This window comes from Petromyzon marinus, chromosome 3, assembly GCF_048934315.1.
Source record: "Petromyzon marinus isolate PM22_M1 ecotype Great Lakes invasive population chromosome 3, UKy_Petmar_22M1.pri1.0, whole genome shotgun sequence".
In the NCBI taxonomy this organism is placed as follows: Eukaryota; Metazoa; Chordata; class Hyperoartia; order Petromyzontiformes; family Petromyzontidae; genus Petromyzon; species Petromyzon marinus.
Genome location: NC_133669.1, coordinates 6,477,243 through 6,493,680, shown reverse-complemented (window position 1 = coordinate 6,493,680; position 16,438 = coordinate 6,477,243). Strand labels below are relative to the sequence as shown.

The window sequence follows — 16,438 nt, the reverse complement described above, 5'->3', positions numbered from 1 at the left end:
ACTGGTATTCCCGCACTTTGTACAGATACATCCTTAATAAATTCGCTCCTTGACAAATCCCCAAAACACTCGGGGCTCTCAAATAAAACCATACAGGTAACCAATCACAGCGCAGAGCCGATGATCTGCGAGAAGGGCTTAGTTCACATGCAATGTATACAGAAGAAACACACGGAGCTTCGACTGCGCAGCCACTGGCAAGCCACACATTGGCCAGCAAAAGGTCATGTGCATAACCCGGCGCGCTAAAGGCGTATCCCGAAACGTTGTACGTGGATGAGGGCATCTCAACGCAGGTGTGCGTCTTGGGAAGGGCTCATGTCTTTAGAACTGCTTTGTGTGTTAAGTTTGTTGTCCTTCCCCCGTACCTCCGATTAGCACGGTTGGCTACGTATGGTGGCAAAGAAGTTCAACAAACCACATTGGACTGTTCTTCATCAAATTGGTCAGTAGAGTTTGGTTCTTCATTAGGTTCATAGTTGATGCAGAGCAAACAGCACTATGCTGCTCAAGATTCATAGTTATTGAGGGGGGCAAAGCCATGGAAGCATAAAAGTACCGTATCGTGCACCGACCGATGTTGGTGCACCGCACTTCGCAGCCTAAAAACAACCTACATGTTATGCAACAATGGCTTCTGGAAAACATAATAAGTAATTTTCTTGTCAGTAAATTTAATTTGATCAGTAAGTATTGAGTACAGGTGGATCATCACATCGCAGGATCGTGCGAGATGGCTGCAGGTGCTTGGGGATGCATTCATCCAGAAGCGGATTGACCAAGGCTAAAGATGACGAACCACTTTAATCACGATGGCATTTCGAATTCTGAGATTGTTAAAAGAAAGGGATCACATTGCTTAATACTAATAATCATGCATTCTAAAGACTGTACCCTCTTGGCATTGATGGTGGCATTATAAAGCAAGATAAATTGGGCAATATTAAAAACTCCTAGAGCGCTATGAAACGTGTGCAGTGTCCTGCCACACCACACGACACACAGAGTGAACGTTGAAAAACTTCGTGCCGATGTAACCAATTAAAATCATGTTCACTCTAGTGGTCACAAAAAAACATTGGAAGGCCAATTATTGCGGTGCATTCATTTGGAAAGGTGCCTATGTTGTCCTTATGCAAATGCAGGTAATACTGCTCTCTAGCGAAATCTGTTTGGCAGATGGCTAATTCTTAATGGTGGCGCTTTTTATATTTACACCGAAAGGTTTTCTCAACGTGATTAATCAGATAACGGTTAGCCAGCAACGTGTCGGTGAAATAATGTGCAAGGAAAGCCTGCGATTCATGTGACATCTTGCAACTCTGTCCACATTAATGTATAATAATCCATGGAGTTCATAGTTTCCATCATCATCATGATCAGCCATGATCACTCTACTGCTGGATGACGGCTACGTCCAAGCTGTCGCCACCTCTCGGATGAATAAATCGAGCATCTGCACGAGCTGATTTCACCATTCCATCTCTGCAGTTGACGTACTGTTGCACGCGGACATGTTGTCGTGATGTGCAATTCCAAGTTAAATAACACATTTTGTCCGTCCATTTCAAATGTAAAAATGTATTGGAAGTCAGTATAAGTGCCGTTACTAGTAACATCCTTTCGTAACAATGCAGAGTGGACCTTATTTTGTGCTTTACAGCATCACGTTTACAAATCGCACACTCGCAAGCTAACGCGGCGCATATGTGCCTGTGTATTTTAAAATAAACAAGACATTTAATGCCAGGTCATTCATTATATGGTTATGTAACGGTTTGCATTATGATAACTAAAGCCGTATTCTATCTTCGCATTCATTAAATTGCACGTACAGAATAATGTTGTCCACGGCTCGAGCAGAAACAAAAAGAGGAACTGTCTGAAAATGAGGATGGCGAGATGGTCGAGGAATGCGCACTGGTGAATCATTGCTGCTACTTCTTTGGTTCTTTCGGTAAAGTCACGTAGAATGAGAATAAAATAATAAAATAAAACAATAAAATTCTCGCGACGTTTCGGCCACAACACAAGCGGCCTTCTTCAGGTGAATTTTATTGTTTTATTTTATTCTCATTCTACGTGACTTTACCGAACGAACCAAAGAAGATGAATCCTTGCAGTCACGAAAGCTTTAAATCATCATTGCTGCTACCTTTACGACTGCTCGCCCACTACGGGGAGCGGTATTTGGTTTCAGTCTGCGTTCGCAGGAAGGAGGGACACCCAGGTACTCTGGATACGGGAGCTCGCCGCAAGTGCCGACCGTTAAAATTCTACTGCGTAGGTTTTTCCCGGTTGTGCTGCGTCACTCTCCGATGCGTTCGCGCGTTGTTCGGGACGGTGTCCGACATTTCGGTCCACGTGCCGGGGGAGCGTCTTCGGGAACAGACTTCTATCCACCCCGCCCAGGGCTTGCTGAAGCGGGAAAATAAATCCTGCTCTCGATAATCCTTTCCAGAAGACCGCTGTGTCTGCGCTGTCAAAGCAGGTTTCTTTATCCTTTATCCGTGACAAAGAGTTCGCAAGCCTTTGCTGACGACGAACTGCTCAACCGAAGTGCGAAAGTTACCCAGATTAAGGTTTACTCGGAATGGAGTTGCTCGTGGAGTGGTGACGCCAACGAAGACCCTCAAGAATGTTTGAATATCAGTGTACTTTGCACAGCAATTAAATCATTTGAATTGCAATACCATAAAAAAAAACACACACAATACCAGCATTGCAAAACAATGACATGAATGGATAATGATCAAAGGTTGAAAACGAGATTCTGGGCTACACTGTATGTCTGCACCTCGCCAGGCTGCGCGTTCGACATCGGATTGAGGTTATTAAGAGCTTGGGCTAATTTCAACGTAACGCTTGAGCAGGATCGCACCGAGCTTTAAGCAACCAGTGAAGGAACCGCGATTCTGCACGGGCAGTGGCGAAAGGTCACGTGCAGCCTGGACAAAACTCAACCGTGCACGCTGTAGGCCCCGCGAACAAAAATAATAATGTTGCAGGTGTCAATACACGACCGGTATATTTGCCGCAAATTAAAACACCTAAAATAATTCGATGAGGCACACAATCCACAACGGCAACCGAGAGCAACACGGGGTAACAGGAAATTAAACAAAAAACGTCAAAATAACCCTTCACAGCAACCCATCCTACAAGTCATCAAATCCAGATATACCCCCTCCCCCTGCAAACAGCCCTCTTGCCTAGTAATGCAAGACTGTGTACAGCATCGAGACACATGTGGCACCTCCCCCCCCCACCCGTACTCACTCACACATGGCCTCTTCCCATGGGACTCTGGGAGTGGGGGGTGGGGTGCACAGAGTCCCGTCTGGAACTGTGCTGCACACTGTGTGGGCTGCCAACCCCCAGCTGAAATGCCTCGAGTCCATGACCACTCAGAACCGGACTGGAACCAGTAGGCTGGCCCAATCTGCAACTTTAGAGTTCTAATCCTCCAGCCTTCTCCTCGTGGCCATCATTCGTTCATCTCGCATGTGTTCAACCCACTCATTTCGATGTGAAGTCGCATTTTGACACTGATATGTGTAGCCCTTGGTTACTCCACTGTTGGATGAAGGCCTCCCTTACTTTGTGTCGTTACGGGGATTTGTTGGAGCGTAAGTTTGTGCAACTATGCTGAAGTCGGGATGGGCCCGGAACAGCCTCCATATTTCACTGACCACCGATGTTAGCCTTGTCCAGGAATCAAACTCAGGTCAGCAGGTTCAATAACAATATGCTAACCACTGCGCCACCACGACAGTATATCGATGCACGTCACGTAGCATATGTGGATGACTTGGACATGCTGAGGATCTTTCAAGTTTCCCACAAAGCCAAGCACTTCGTGCCCATGCAGTGTGTGACTTTGTAAAGTTATCTAATATAGCGAAATACTAAATAAAATATCTGAAAGAGATGGAAAACTATGGAGAAAAAAAAACACCCGCCAACATCACACAACCTGGAAGTGATCAGTGCACTTCTTGCATGTTGTACAACACTGGATATAATCCGTAGCACGAAGCTACAGGAATGTGGAGCAGTTTTGTAGCTTTGAATGCCCATAATACAGGTTTTTTGTGTTAGATCGCGTAAATGTGTCGTTAAACCCGCCAGCACCCGACACAGCGAATTAGTATGATTTGTCATGTAAACAAAACGTGGCTAATTCGTTATTAGCACAGCACACCGGTGTGTTGGAGAGCAAAGCCACAACATTTACAATCTGAGTACAACGTTTCTCCAGTACGGTAATTACAACTAGCTTCATCAGGCGACAGTCAGATTTGTGGAGAAATCCTCCTGTTTTGTTCCTTAAATATATATACATTTATAAAGATACATGCATATATTTACGCGCTCTAACCCCAAAAAACTATATTTTGGATGATTTTGGTCGCGAAAGCCTACGTGTTAAACTGAGCTGTGAATGTATTTCATGTGGCCAGGTCTCAGGCACTGGTACGGGATGGGCGCTTTAAGGGCCGATACATCCAATTGGGAATGAATCTTGCCTCTCAGTGGCCATGGCAGGTCACAGCCAGTGGAGTGCAGCAACATCTTGCAGCATTTGATGTGCCCAGCTAACCTGTGTTGTCAACTCATTGTCAACATAACATGTGCATCAGCCTGTGTTAATCCATTGCCAGATGAGGGGTTCTCTACACAGCGTGCTTTGTGGGGATTATCTGCACAGACTTCGCCACGTTGGTCAGTGCGGGTTGGTGAAGGCAGCGAGTATAAATATCCGGAAGCAGAGTGCGGTACAATTGATTTTGGTGCACTGCCCTCTGCTGACCACCTTGCAGCACACCACTGCAGAAGCCTATAACGGCCTGGCATACATGATGCTAACCCATCCAAGTCGGATCCAGACTCCATTCTGCTTAGCTTCTGAGACCTGAAAAGAATGGGGGTGCATTCCAAGTGATCTGGCCAAACCCATATCTCGAGCAAGTGGTCTTGCAACCTGGTCTTGCAACATGGTCTCTTGAACTTAAGTTTCACATCTCCAGTACTTGATTGTCGAAAATACATACCGTGTATATATGTGTAGTGAAATAGAATGGGTCACAATGGCGCATAGCGCTGGTTACAGGTAGAGAGCGGGATCGTGGGTGTAGTGGCCCCGTCTACCAGCAGGGCAGGTGAAGAGTGCCACTGCAGCGCCTAGCGCGGGTTGCTGGCAGAGAAGGGGCATTTGAGGATAAAGCAGCCCGTCTGCCAGTAGGGCACGCGATAGCCCGGGGTAACGGATGTAGCGTAAAGGTGACAGAGGGGACACGTGGGGCAGAGCCCAGAACCTTCCGGTAGGTTCCAGAAGGGGGCGTGGCCGAGGGCGGAGCCAGGCCACGCTGGGGAGGATAAAAGGGAGGCCCCGACGCTGGGTCGGGACTGCTGCGGTTTGAGAAAGGAGCCCGTCGTCTACGAAGTCTTCGTTCTCCTCGTCGGTGTTGGGTCGGGCAGCGTGCCGGCTGTCCTGACCCGTATATAGTTATCCCCTATACTGTGGAAAGTGTAAAGGTGTATGCCTCCTACTATTAGTGTCCCTGTAGTGACTCACTACATTTATACACATTGCAGCTCTGAATGCACCACATTCAGATTAGGTGTTCAATATAAAAATAAACGTATTGTTTCATAAGCCTAACAAATTCAACATCATGGGAATGCTTGCTGAATTATAATACGCTGCATTAACTGCAGTCACAGAACAGATCGACTTCCAACTTCTTTCAACGGGCATTCGTATTCCCAGATGTAAATTTCCAACCACTATGTTGCACCGTGTACATCTTTAACACGTCGGTCTTGGGATTTTCCAAGACAGTTGACGCATTTCTTCAGTTGTTTAGCCTGAAAAGCCAGAGGCTCCTACAATAAGACTTTTGTGGGGGCTTTTTATTGTGTGTGACTTGCGACACATCTGCTCCCAAATCCCATTGTGACTGTGTGATGAAGCAATCAGCCAGAAGCACATTTACTCCTCCAGGCCCGGGTCACAGCCAGAAGCACATTTACTCCTCCAGGCCCGGGTCACGTGGTATTAAAATCTGCCTGGGGCACGGCGAGGTTCATTTGCATAGACGCGAATTTCAGGGAGGTTTCTTCCTAACAATGCTAACCAGCACCATGTGCCGAGTCCACCGAGTCAGCCATGTGCACAACATTCCTAGAAAAAAACACACACACACGTGTCTCTTTAGCGTACAGCACCCTTTTTTTGCCGGGCCGTGGCTAGACGAGGCCCTCCCCACGCAGTGCGGATCGTGGGGGGGGGGGGGGGGTTATTCGACCGTACTTCACTGTGTTGGGTCAGTGGGGGCTGGTGAAGGCGGCGAGCATAGACTTGGGAGCACTGAATCAGAGGAACAGCAGTGGATTGTGCTGCCTGGTGATGGTAATCCTCATTTCATGGAGGACACGGCGGTCGGGCCTTCCAGATCCAGGGGATCGCTTACAGGATCTTGAATCTTTGGTGCATAATGGGATTGAATCTCGGAAGATGCACGGTGAATTGAAGTTGAGAAAAGACACTTGCAAGGATTTCCATGTGAAGGGCATTTTTTTCTCAAACGCCTCAAACACTCAAAGGCCGTGTCGGTCAATGCGGGTTGGCAAAGGGAGGAAGAAGCATAGTTGTTATCGTATAGTATAGTACAACAATGGATTTAGCTGCACTAAATCCATTGTTGTACTAACAATGTGGCCCTGCGCGAGCCTATAACACCTGTTGTTTTTTATGCATGGTGGGGTTACTCATCAAAGCACTATATCCAGGTTCACCTCTGCTTAGCTGCCGAGATCTAAGGAGAGCTAGCATATTCGCGTGATTTGATCATGGGCCTAATTAGAATAATGCACAACATACGATTTAAAATACAACACGGACAGAAGGTAATAATTAAGGGTGTAACTAGGGGTGAACGATGGATCGATGAGTATAGATCCTTAAGCACACATGAATTAAACCATGTGTGCAGTAATCGATGTTTCTGAGTTTGTGGTGCAGCGGCAGCGCTTTAGTTAGGGCCACTATTGTGAACCCAGCAAACCTAAATTTTATTCCCGGCCACGGCTAAGATATACTTTATTTATATTATTTATATTGATTTGCTTATCTTTCCTAGACGTTGCACTCCGATCGTTTTGTGCTATGTTTGACCCGCCCCTACTGGACATCTGTTTAAAAGAGCTTCATAGCTCATCGGATTTCTGCAGGATAAATATTCTGATTCTGAACATCATCAGTGGCGAGTGATATCTGCACAAGCCCTGGGTCTCCCCCACCCAATCACCCCCCTGGTAAAGTATGGTAATACAATCCCGATCATGGACACTGCATAAGGAAACATTAATCCAGCAGTGGATTGATAAAGAGCCGTATTTTATTGTAAGTTATGTATAATGGGTTCACGTGATCCCTGCAGCTGCTAGAGGCCGATACATTCTCCATTAAAAAAAAAATTCTTGAATTTAACTGTGACCCCCGAATTTGGATAATTAATTTAACTGCCAGTGGATTTAATCATTACACCTCTACGTCAACATCCTCTCTTCTCGGTTAAATTAAATGTAGCAAATCGGCTTTATAACAATCAATTAATGCTTTGGCATTTTGATACGCGTAGAATCTCTTGGGCGGTTGCATGGCTTACATGAACCAATTACATACGACGAAGAGAAAATTAAATACGTGGACTGTATAATCACACAATTCGATGCATATGCACCATGCATGCAAGTATCAGCTTTTACTTAAGGAATCAATGCATGGTGATATGCCTAATAATTAGGAATTTATTTAAATTGTAGTTAAGCCACAATTGCAATTAGGATCTATAAATCATCTGAATGGAACCCGCACCTCAATACAGTGCGTGGAACAGTGCAGAACATGGGAATCGTGGAGAAAGAAAGCATATTTATTCATTTAATTTAGAGTGAAAATGACAGTCAGTCATAAGCAGAGCAAGAAGTAAGGCCTTGAGCCTGCATATAAACAGGGGCAGGGTTAGAGTGCATGACTGACTGGAGGAAATGGCGAGGGGGTGACCAAAAGACTCTAGGTTGACTGCAGTCTTTTTGACAGAAGGCGTACGCAACATGGTACATGCATATGTTCCACTGGGTACACAGACTGGCATGTCAATACTAATGGGCAAAAATTGCACCATGTCTGCCGCACAGACAGGGCAATAACGGAACGCTTAACAGCGTTGCGTATCCCCGTATCACACGGCTAATGAGATGAAATTGACGCAGCCGTCAGGGATATTTTATTCCCCATAAACTCTGCTGCTACAAGAGCGGTGCATTCGCGAATCAAATTGCAAAGCGGAATTACTTCTGTGGAAAATTACAAGTGTTCTCACGAACTGAACCCCACTCTGCGTATTGTATGAACTGGAATGATATGCTATACATTGATAAATAAATACTCGGTGAATAAGCAAACAAAGGACCATTACATATCATCCGTTTTTCATTTTACTTGCAACTATTGAGATATTTGATATCGGTTATCATAAAGGTATACACAGTGAGGAAAAAAAAAGCCAGTGCCTAAACAACTATTCATTTTTTTGCCAAATTTGATTCAATTATTCAACACGCCGCTGAATAAGCCGCGTAAAAATCACAACGCTAAAATACTTTACATCCAAACAAGCATTATATTTGGATGACCTGTCAGATATTTTAAAGCAATTAACGATTTACTTTATTGGCAGGGCTGTTAAAGTCATGAATAAAAAATCAAGGAGGAACCTAGTAAAGACGATGTGGCTCATGGGATTAGTAACAAAAAAATTCTACATTTGTATGTGGAGGGGTACTGTATTTGTCTGCTTATTTGTTTCATTCAAGACAACGTCGAAGTCTGTTCTGGAGACCCAGGATAAACACGACGATAGTGAAAAGGCGCCACGGTGGCGAGATGTTAACTACCTATACAGAAGGTCGTGGGGTTCGATCCCGACCTCAACACCTGTACAGTGAGGGAAAAAAGCATTTGATCCCCTGATGATTTTGTACGTTTGCCCACTGACAAAGAAATGATCAGTCTATAATTTTAATGGAAGGTTTATTTGAACGGTGAGAGACAGAATAACAACAAAAAAATCCAGAAAAACGCATGTCAAAAATGTTATAAATTGATTTGCATTTTAATGAGGGAAATAAGTATTTGACCCCCTCCCAATCAGAAAGATTTCAGGCTCCCAGGTGTATTTTAAACAGGTAACAAGCTGAGACTAGGAGCACACTCTTAAAGGGAGTGCTCCTAATCTCAGCTTGTTACCTGAATAAAAGACACCTGTCCACAGAAGCAATCAATCAGATTCCAAACTCTCCACTATGGCCAAGACCAAAGAGCTCTCCAAGGATGACAGGAACAAGAATATTGACCTACACAAGGCTGGAATGGGCTACAAGACCATTGCCAAGCAGCTTGGTGAGAAGATGACAACAGTTGGTGCGATTATTCGCAAATGGAAGAAACACAAAAGAACTGTCAATCTCCCTCGGCCTGGGGCTCCATGCAAGATATCACCTCGTGGAGTTAAAATTATCATGAGAACGGTGAGGAATCAGCCCAGAACTACACGGGAGGATCTTGTCAATGATCTCAAGGCAGCTGGGACCATAGTCACCAAGAAAACAATTGGTAACACACTACACCGTGAAGGATTGAAATCCTGCAGCGCCCGCAAGGTCCCCCTGCTCAAGAAAGCACATATACATGCCCGTCTGAAGTTTGCCAATGACCATCTGAATGATTCAGAGGACAACTGGGTGAAAGTGTTGTGGTCAGATGAGACCACAATGGAGCTCTTTGGCATCAACTCAACTCGCCGTGTTTGGAGGAGGAGGAATGCTGCCTATGGCCCCAAGAACACCATCCCCACCGTCAAACATGGAGGTGGAAACATTATGCTTTGGGGGTGTTTTTCTGCTAAGAGGACAAGACAATCTCACCGCATCAAAGGGATGATGGACGGGGCCATGTATCGTCAAATCTTGGGTGAGAACCTCCTTCCCTCAGCCAGGGCATTGAAAATGGGTCGTGGATGGGTATTCCAGCATGACGATGACCCAAAACACACGGCCAAGGCAACAAAGGAGTACCTCAAGAAGAAGCACATTAAGGTCCTGGAGTGGCCTAGCCAGTCTCCAGACCTTAATCTCATTAAAAAAATCTGTGGAGGGAGCTGAAGGTTAGAGTTGCCAAACGTCAGCCTCGAAACCTTAATGACTTGGAGAAGATCTGCAAAGAGGAGTGGGACAAAATCCCTCCTGAGATGTGTGCAAACCTGGTGGCCAACTACAAGAAACGTCTGACCTCTGTGATTGCCAACAAGGGGTTTGCCACCAAGTACTAAGTCATGTTTTGCAGAGGGGTCATACTTATTTCCCTCATTAAAATGCAAATCAATTTATAACATTTTTAACATGCGTTTTTCTCGATTTTGTTGTTGTTATTCTGTCTCTCACTGTTCAAATGAACCTACCATTAAAATTATAGACTCATCATTTCTTCGTCAGTGGGCAAACGTACAAAATCAGCAGGGGATCAAATACTTTTTACCCTCACTGCATATATATGGAGTTTCCACGTTTCTTTCTCTCTCTCTCCCCGTGGTCAGCGTGGATTTTTCTCCGGGTCCTCCGGTTTTTCCCTCCACATTTAGAATCAACATCACGAGTTTAGAGCATTTGGCTGCTGCTGGACATTTCCACGCGATAAGCCACTTTCTCGTTGAGTTATCATTTGTGGCCAGGTCGCTTCTGAAACAGAGCTATCATAGCTTAGTGGGCCTTACCACCTGGTACATTTTTATTTAAAAAAAAAGTTTTAAGACACACGTTTGGCAGTTGGAGATGGCTGATCATGCTGTGTCGTCAGTGTCGTGTGTCAGCGTCGTGTGCAAGTTGTTGGCCAACTGCAAGTCAAGGTTGCAGAGCTCTACAGGAAAGGTGAGTGGGGACTACACCTGCACATTTGCCGCACAATATATAACGATCGGTACCAGGGTGTGCAAATGTACGCGATAACATCATAACAACAATAATAACAACCGCACAAAAGTGTTTGCTGCTTAAGCGCTGAGATGCAAATCCCAGAGAGGGCCCGTTGCGCATGACTGTTGTCGGCTTCGTGCACAGACGTGTTTAAAAAAAAAACGTACTGTTTGCAGAGAGACAATGCACGCCCGGTCATCCGTGTGCGCAACGCCACAATCACCACCATCAGCATCAGGCGCAGCTTCTTTGGGCACGATAGAGCGCCGCCTAGCGACCGGCTGGTGCTCATGCACACGCACAACCAATACCAGCACGCGCACACACACACACACACGTGTCGGTTACATAATTAGTAACCTGGCTGCTTGTTCATTAGCGAGGGTGAAGGGCCACTTGGGTGCACACATCACCTGGTGCTTTGTGGCTGCCGCCGCCGCCGCTGCTGCAGCCGCCGCTGCAACAAGTTCACCCGGGCGCTTCTTGTGAGCAACGCATTTCGGTTTTTTTTTGTGTTGGCCTGTGTTGGCATTCCCAGAACCTTCCAGAGCCACAGCTTCGAAAAGAAACCAGATTCACCAGTGCTGGCCCCTCTCTCCTCCCCCCGTAACCCTCCAATCGCTTCACAGTACTATACTGACATCGTCTATTAAAAAGGGGGGGCAAAGTGGGGGTTGCATGCACCAACATTTCCACCACGTCATGTCTTATGTGCAAATATGACACCAATTTGAAGCACACGTGTTTGCGTGCACAGTCCATTCCCCCCGGTGACCCTCTCTGGTTTTTTTTATAATTGTTTTCCTTACAATTCTCTCCAGGTCCTCTTTGACAGGGCACATACTAATGTTGTCAGTGAAATGGCATGCGTTATATCGAGGTAGACAGTGCCGTCTGCTAGCTCAGCGTTCACAATTGCAATCACATTCCTTCTTCCATTTGTTATCCACCTTTCCTCGTATTTCTCCACTTTGGAACTGCCTCCCATCGTCGGTTTCTCAAGTTCCTATAACCTTGGTTAATAAAACAAAACAAAATGGGTCAATGTTTTTTTTTCTGCCATGATAACTCATGCTCCCTGTTCACGGCTGCTTTGCATCAGCCTTTGGGCCCTGTGCGTAGAAAATACCATTTGAAAAGATGTTGTTTACATGCAATTAAGATATATCTCGATTGGCCCAAAGCCAGCAAATAAAAACCCTGCAATTCGGTTGCGTTTGCCGTACATCACATGGTGCAGCCCTTTGTCAATACACTGCTGGATGAAGGCTTCCCCGCACCGCATGTTCGTGATGGGGGTTGTTTTGACCCTACTTTACCAAGCTTGTCCTGTGGGTTCGTGAAGTGGAGGGAATCCCAGGACTGGTTCAGATATCGCTCACCGCCGATGTTAACCGTGGGCGGGAACCAAACTCGGGTCACCGGGTTCACTCCACAGAATGTTAACCATGACGCCAACCATATTGTGTATCCATCATCATCATCATCACCAGCCACTGTCTATCCACTGCTGGATGAAGCCCCCCCCCCCCCCCAAGCCATCGCCATCTCCCACGGTCCAGTGTTGCAACCACCATCCATCTCACCCCTGTACACAAACCGATTTCATCGCTCCATCTCAGCAGTAGTCGTCCTCTAGGCTTCCATTCCGTCACCGAAGCTCGTCAATTGCCCGCCATCCTGTCGAGCGACCTGTCCTACGCGCCCAAGCCCAACATTTATTTTCTTATCGAGTGTACTGCTTGCTTTATAACACAGGGGACAGCACCGTCTTCCCCCACACAAGCGGTAGGTACACCGATTGGCCCTGGCCACAGCCCCAACCCCCACGCCACAGATCCGTTTGGCTGTCACAGCGACTGTGGGCCTCGGCAGCAAACGGTAGCAGCGGCATTAGCATCAATTAGCAATCCATCAAGGAGAGGCAGTGTGACGAGCGGTGCATTCACACTGTGGGCCGTGTGGAGTCGGTTGTGCTCACCCTAACGGGGCCCCACGATTCTCATCCACCCCCAACCAAAGCCAATACCTTTCGAGTAACACTTTGCAGCTCACAGTTGGATTTTAGTTTTTTTTTTGCTCCAAGGAAAGCCCTTCCTGGCACTCGCCGAAAAACTCCCCAAATACTGTAGCCACCCACCCAGCAATGGACCATCAAGAGTTTAGAAGCCACGCGTTGAGCCGAATGGGCATTCGAGCCACCGATCCCAGGTAGCAAACACTTGTAACAACATTGACGCGCCCCGTCACAGATGTAATCTCTAGCTGCCCCCACAATCTGGCCCATAAAAAAAAATCAGAAATCCCATTGCATGCATGTCGCATTGCACGGCATCCTTTTCAAACCACCGCTGGATTAAGCCTTTCCCACACGCCTCTGAGTCTTGAGAGATCATCATCATCATCATGAGCCGTGATCAATCCACTGCTGGATGAATGCCTCTCCAGATCCTGCGAGGCGATTTCGTGAGCTACTGCGACCACAAATCACCACGTTATTTGACCAAAACTTCGCCACGATGCTCAGCGCGAAGAGGTGAAGGTTGGGAAGCAACCAACACCCTTGGTGCACCTCGCAAAAGTTCGGGCGAATACAATGTTTGTGCTGTTGTTGTTGTTGTTGCACGACCAGAGTCGCCCTCATGGATCTATACGAAGTGTGGCTTGCACAGGAATAAATAATTACCGTACAGTTTTAATGACAGCATCAACTAGCCCACGGCAAAGCCTATTTGGCTTTAATATATACAAAGACACACACACACGTGTACACACGCAGAGCACAGGGGGGGGGGGGGCAAATACAAAGATCCCCCGTATAGTATTAACAGACTATTGGGACAAGTGGACCTATGAAGGCCGGCACGGCACACGAGGGGGTGGGTGGCCAGCACCAGCACGCACGGCCGCCTTTGTCTCCCCCCCCCAGTGGGAGATGTTTTAACTGTACACCACCGCGCCAGGTACTCGTTTGAGGCTGAGCCGACCTAGGGGGGGGGCAGTCCCATGAGCGGGTTTGGAGTAAATCGTGAGCGGGAATCGGAACTCGGGTGGCCGTGAGTTCGTGGCCACCGCTCCCCAGCACCGCAAATACAAAGATCCCCCGTACAGTCTTTAGCAGACGGTCGGGGCAAGTGCACAATCGTGCGCTCGAGTCTATCAACAGACTCCTCGTACAGGTGAACACACTCACGCGCGCACACGGCACGCGCTCACGGCACGTGCACACTCCGATGTGATACGTGTACACGGTCCACACTTTCTCGCAAACAATCATCGTGCATAACCACGCACGCTCTTGCATGCACGCGCACGCACGCTCTTGTACACAGCTCTGCTGCACAAACAGGACGTGTAAACAGGACGAGTACACACGCGGAGTGCGCTCTCCTGCACACAGACATTCACACACAGTCTCTAACACACGTGTACACGCTATTGCAAACGGTGTACACGCTCGGAAATAAACACACGAACACACACGTATACACACGCACGTATATACACACGCACGCGTGCGTGTACACTCTTGCATGCAACCGAAATCCGTGCACGGCGTCCTCCTCGCACAGCATCAACAACCACCACCACCAACAACAACTCCGACATCAACGTTATCAACACCGCAATCAACGACAACATCGCGCCAAGTTGTGCGTGGCGAGGCTCGGTCTCGCAGCCTCTCCACCACCACCAGCACCACCTCCTCCATCACCTCCTCCTCCTCCTCCGCGTCGTCTCACCTACTGTGCAAGACGCTGCCGAGACCGCGACTGCATCAAGACGCCGCCATATAATGCCGAAGCGGTAGAGCACCAGCCTCGTCCCCTACTGCTGCTTCTCCTCCTGCTGCCCTTGCTGCTGCTGCTGCTCCCCCTGCTGCCCGCCCCCCCGACCAACCAACCCCGTGCGTGTTGATGGGGTCCGAGAGCGCTCCCACAGTGCAACGCGCTGGAGTCTGTGGGTTCCTCCACCCACACCCACCCACCGCACAACGCCTCCTCCAGATCAGAGGATTTTAGTTCACCTCCAGCAACTAGAACTCCACTTTGCTGCTGCTGCTGCTGTTGTTGTTGTCGCCACTGCGCTGTTTGTGAGATCAGAGGATTGTTTACCTCCCCGGCACTTCCACAGCACGCGCTTGCAGGGCCTTTAGAGCAAAGGTCGACGCAGCCTGCGGCTCACGGAAAGGCGCATGCCGCGGCTCTTTTTTTTAAAGCACTGCAAGTGCGTCTCTTGAAATTCGAGAGAAAAATAAAGAAATGGTTCTTATTGTTATTTTGGTTTCCGATTCCCTCCTGACCATGTAAGTCCAGCTTACCATGGGAGTACAGTTTACCATGGGAGTCCAGTTCACCGTGGGAGTCCAGTTTACCACGTGAGTCCAGTTCACCGTAGGAGTCCAGTTTACCACGTGAGTCCAGTTTACCACGTGAGTCCAGTTTACCGTGGTAGTCCAGTTCACCGTGGGAATCCAGTTTACCACGTGAGTCCAGTTTACCGTGGGAGTCCAGTTTACCACGTGAGTCCAGTTTACCGTGGAAGTCCAGTTCACCGTGGGAGTCCAGTTTACCACGTGAGTCCAGTTTACCGTGGAAGTCCAGTTCACCGTGGGAGTCCAGTTTACCACGTGAGTCCAGTTTACCGTGGGAGTCCAGTTTACCACGTGAGTCCAGTTTACCACGTGAGTACCGTTTACCGTGGGAGTCCAGTTTACCGTGGGAGTTCAGTTCACCGTGGGAGTTCAGTTCACCGTGGGAATCCAGTTTACCACGTGAGTCCAGTTTACCGTGGGAGTTCAGTTCACCATGGGCAGGGGTCAGCAACCTGCGGCTCCAGAGCCGCATGTGGCTGCATTCAGGACTGTTTCGTGAAGTTTTTTTACCAAGTATCACAGTCTCGTATTCACATGCATTGCTGTTCTTGAAATATTGAGTTTTTTGTACCGTATTCGAAAAAAACATGGCTCTTATTTTGCTTGGCGACCTCCTGATTTAGAGGATTTATCTCGAGCAACCACAGTAGGGTAATCTTGGCAGGACCGCGGGGAGTGTGAAGGGGAGGTTTCTTTGCCACATAGCTACATATCAATGTCACCTCCACCCAGAGCTAGCAGTAATGTTGCCACAAGAGGGCTTTTTTTTGTTTTAGCCTACGCAGCTACAGCTCTGTTGCTACATGTTTTTTTTACCTTCGTAGCTACAGCAGCAGTTGTTGCATTCAGTCGAGGTTTTTTTTTACCTCCACCGTAAGAGGATTTACTTTCACTATTGCTTGCCCACAATAAGCGGGTTACAGCCACAAGTGTTGCCGAAGCAGAGGGATTTACCGCCAGTGGGTGTGTTAGCAGAGTTTACATTTACTGTGGTTTCATTTTAGAGGGATTTCATTTTGCAGGTTT

General features: G+C 47.5%; 1 protein-coding gene across 7 annotated transcripts in view; it reads right to left on the bottom strand.

The window, feature by feature from the left end:
- The window catches only part of LOC116952681 (nuclear receptor coactivator 2-like), a 184,494-nt gene extending 169,549 nt beyond the window's left edge, over window positions 1-14,945 (bottom strand). For 4 of the 7 annotated variants that reach the window (XM_032972264.2, XM_076073270.1, XM_076073267.1 and 1 more), the window contains exon 1: window positions 14,781-14,943. The gene's annotated coding sequence lies outside the window, so the exon portion shown is untranslated. Of the gene's footprint in view, window positions 1-14,780 lie in introns of all 7 variants that reach the window. The other 3 variants (XM_076073275.1, XM_076073252.1, XM_076073266.1) reach the window with 3 other exon arrangements.
- Between the last annotated feature and the right edge of the window lie 1,493 nt (window positions 14,946-16,438).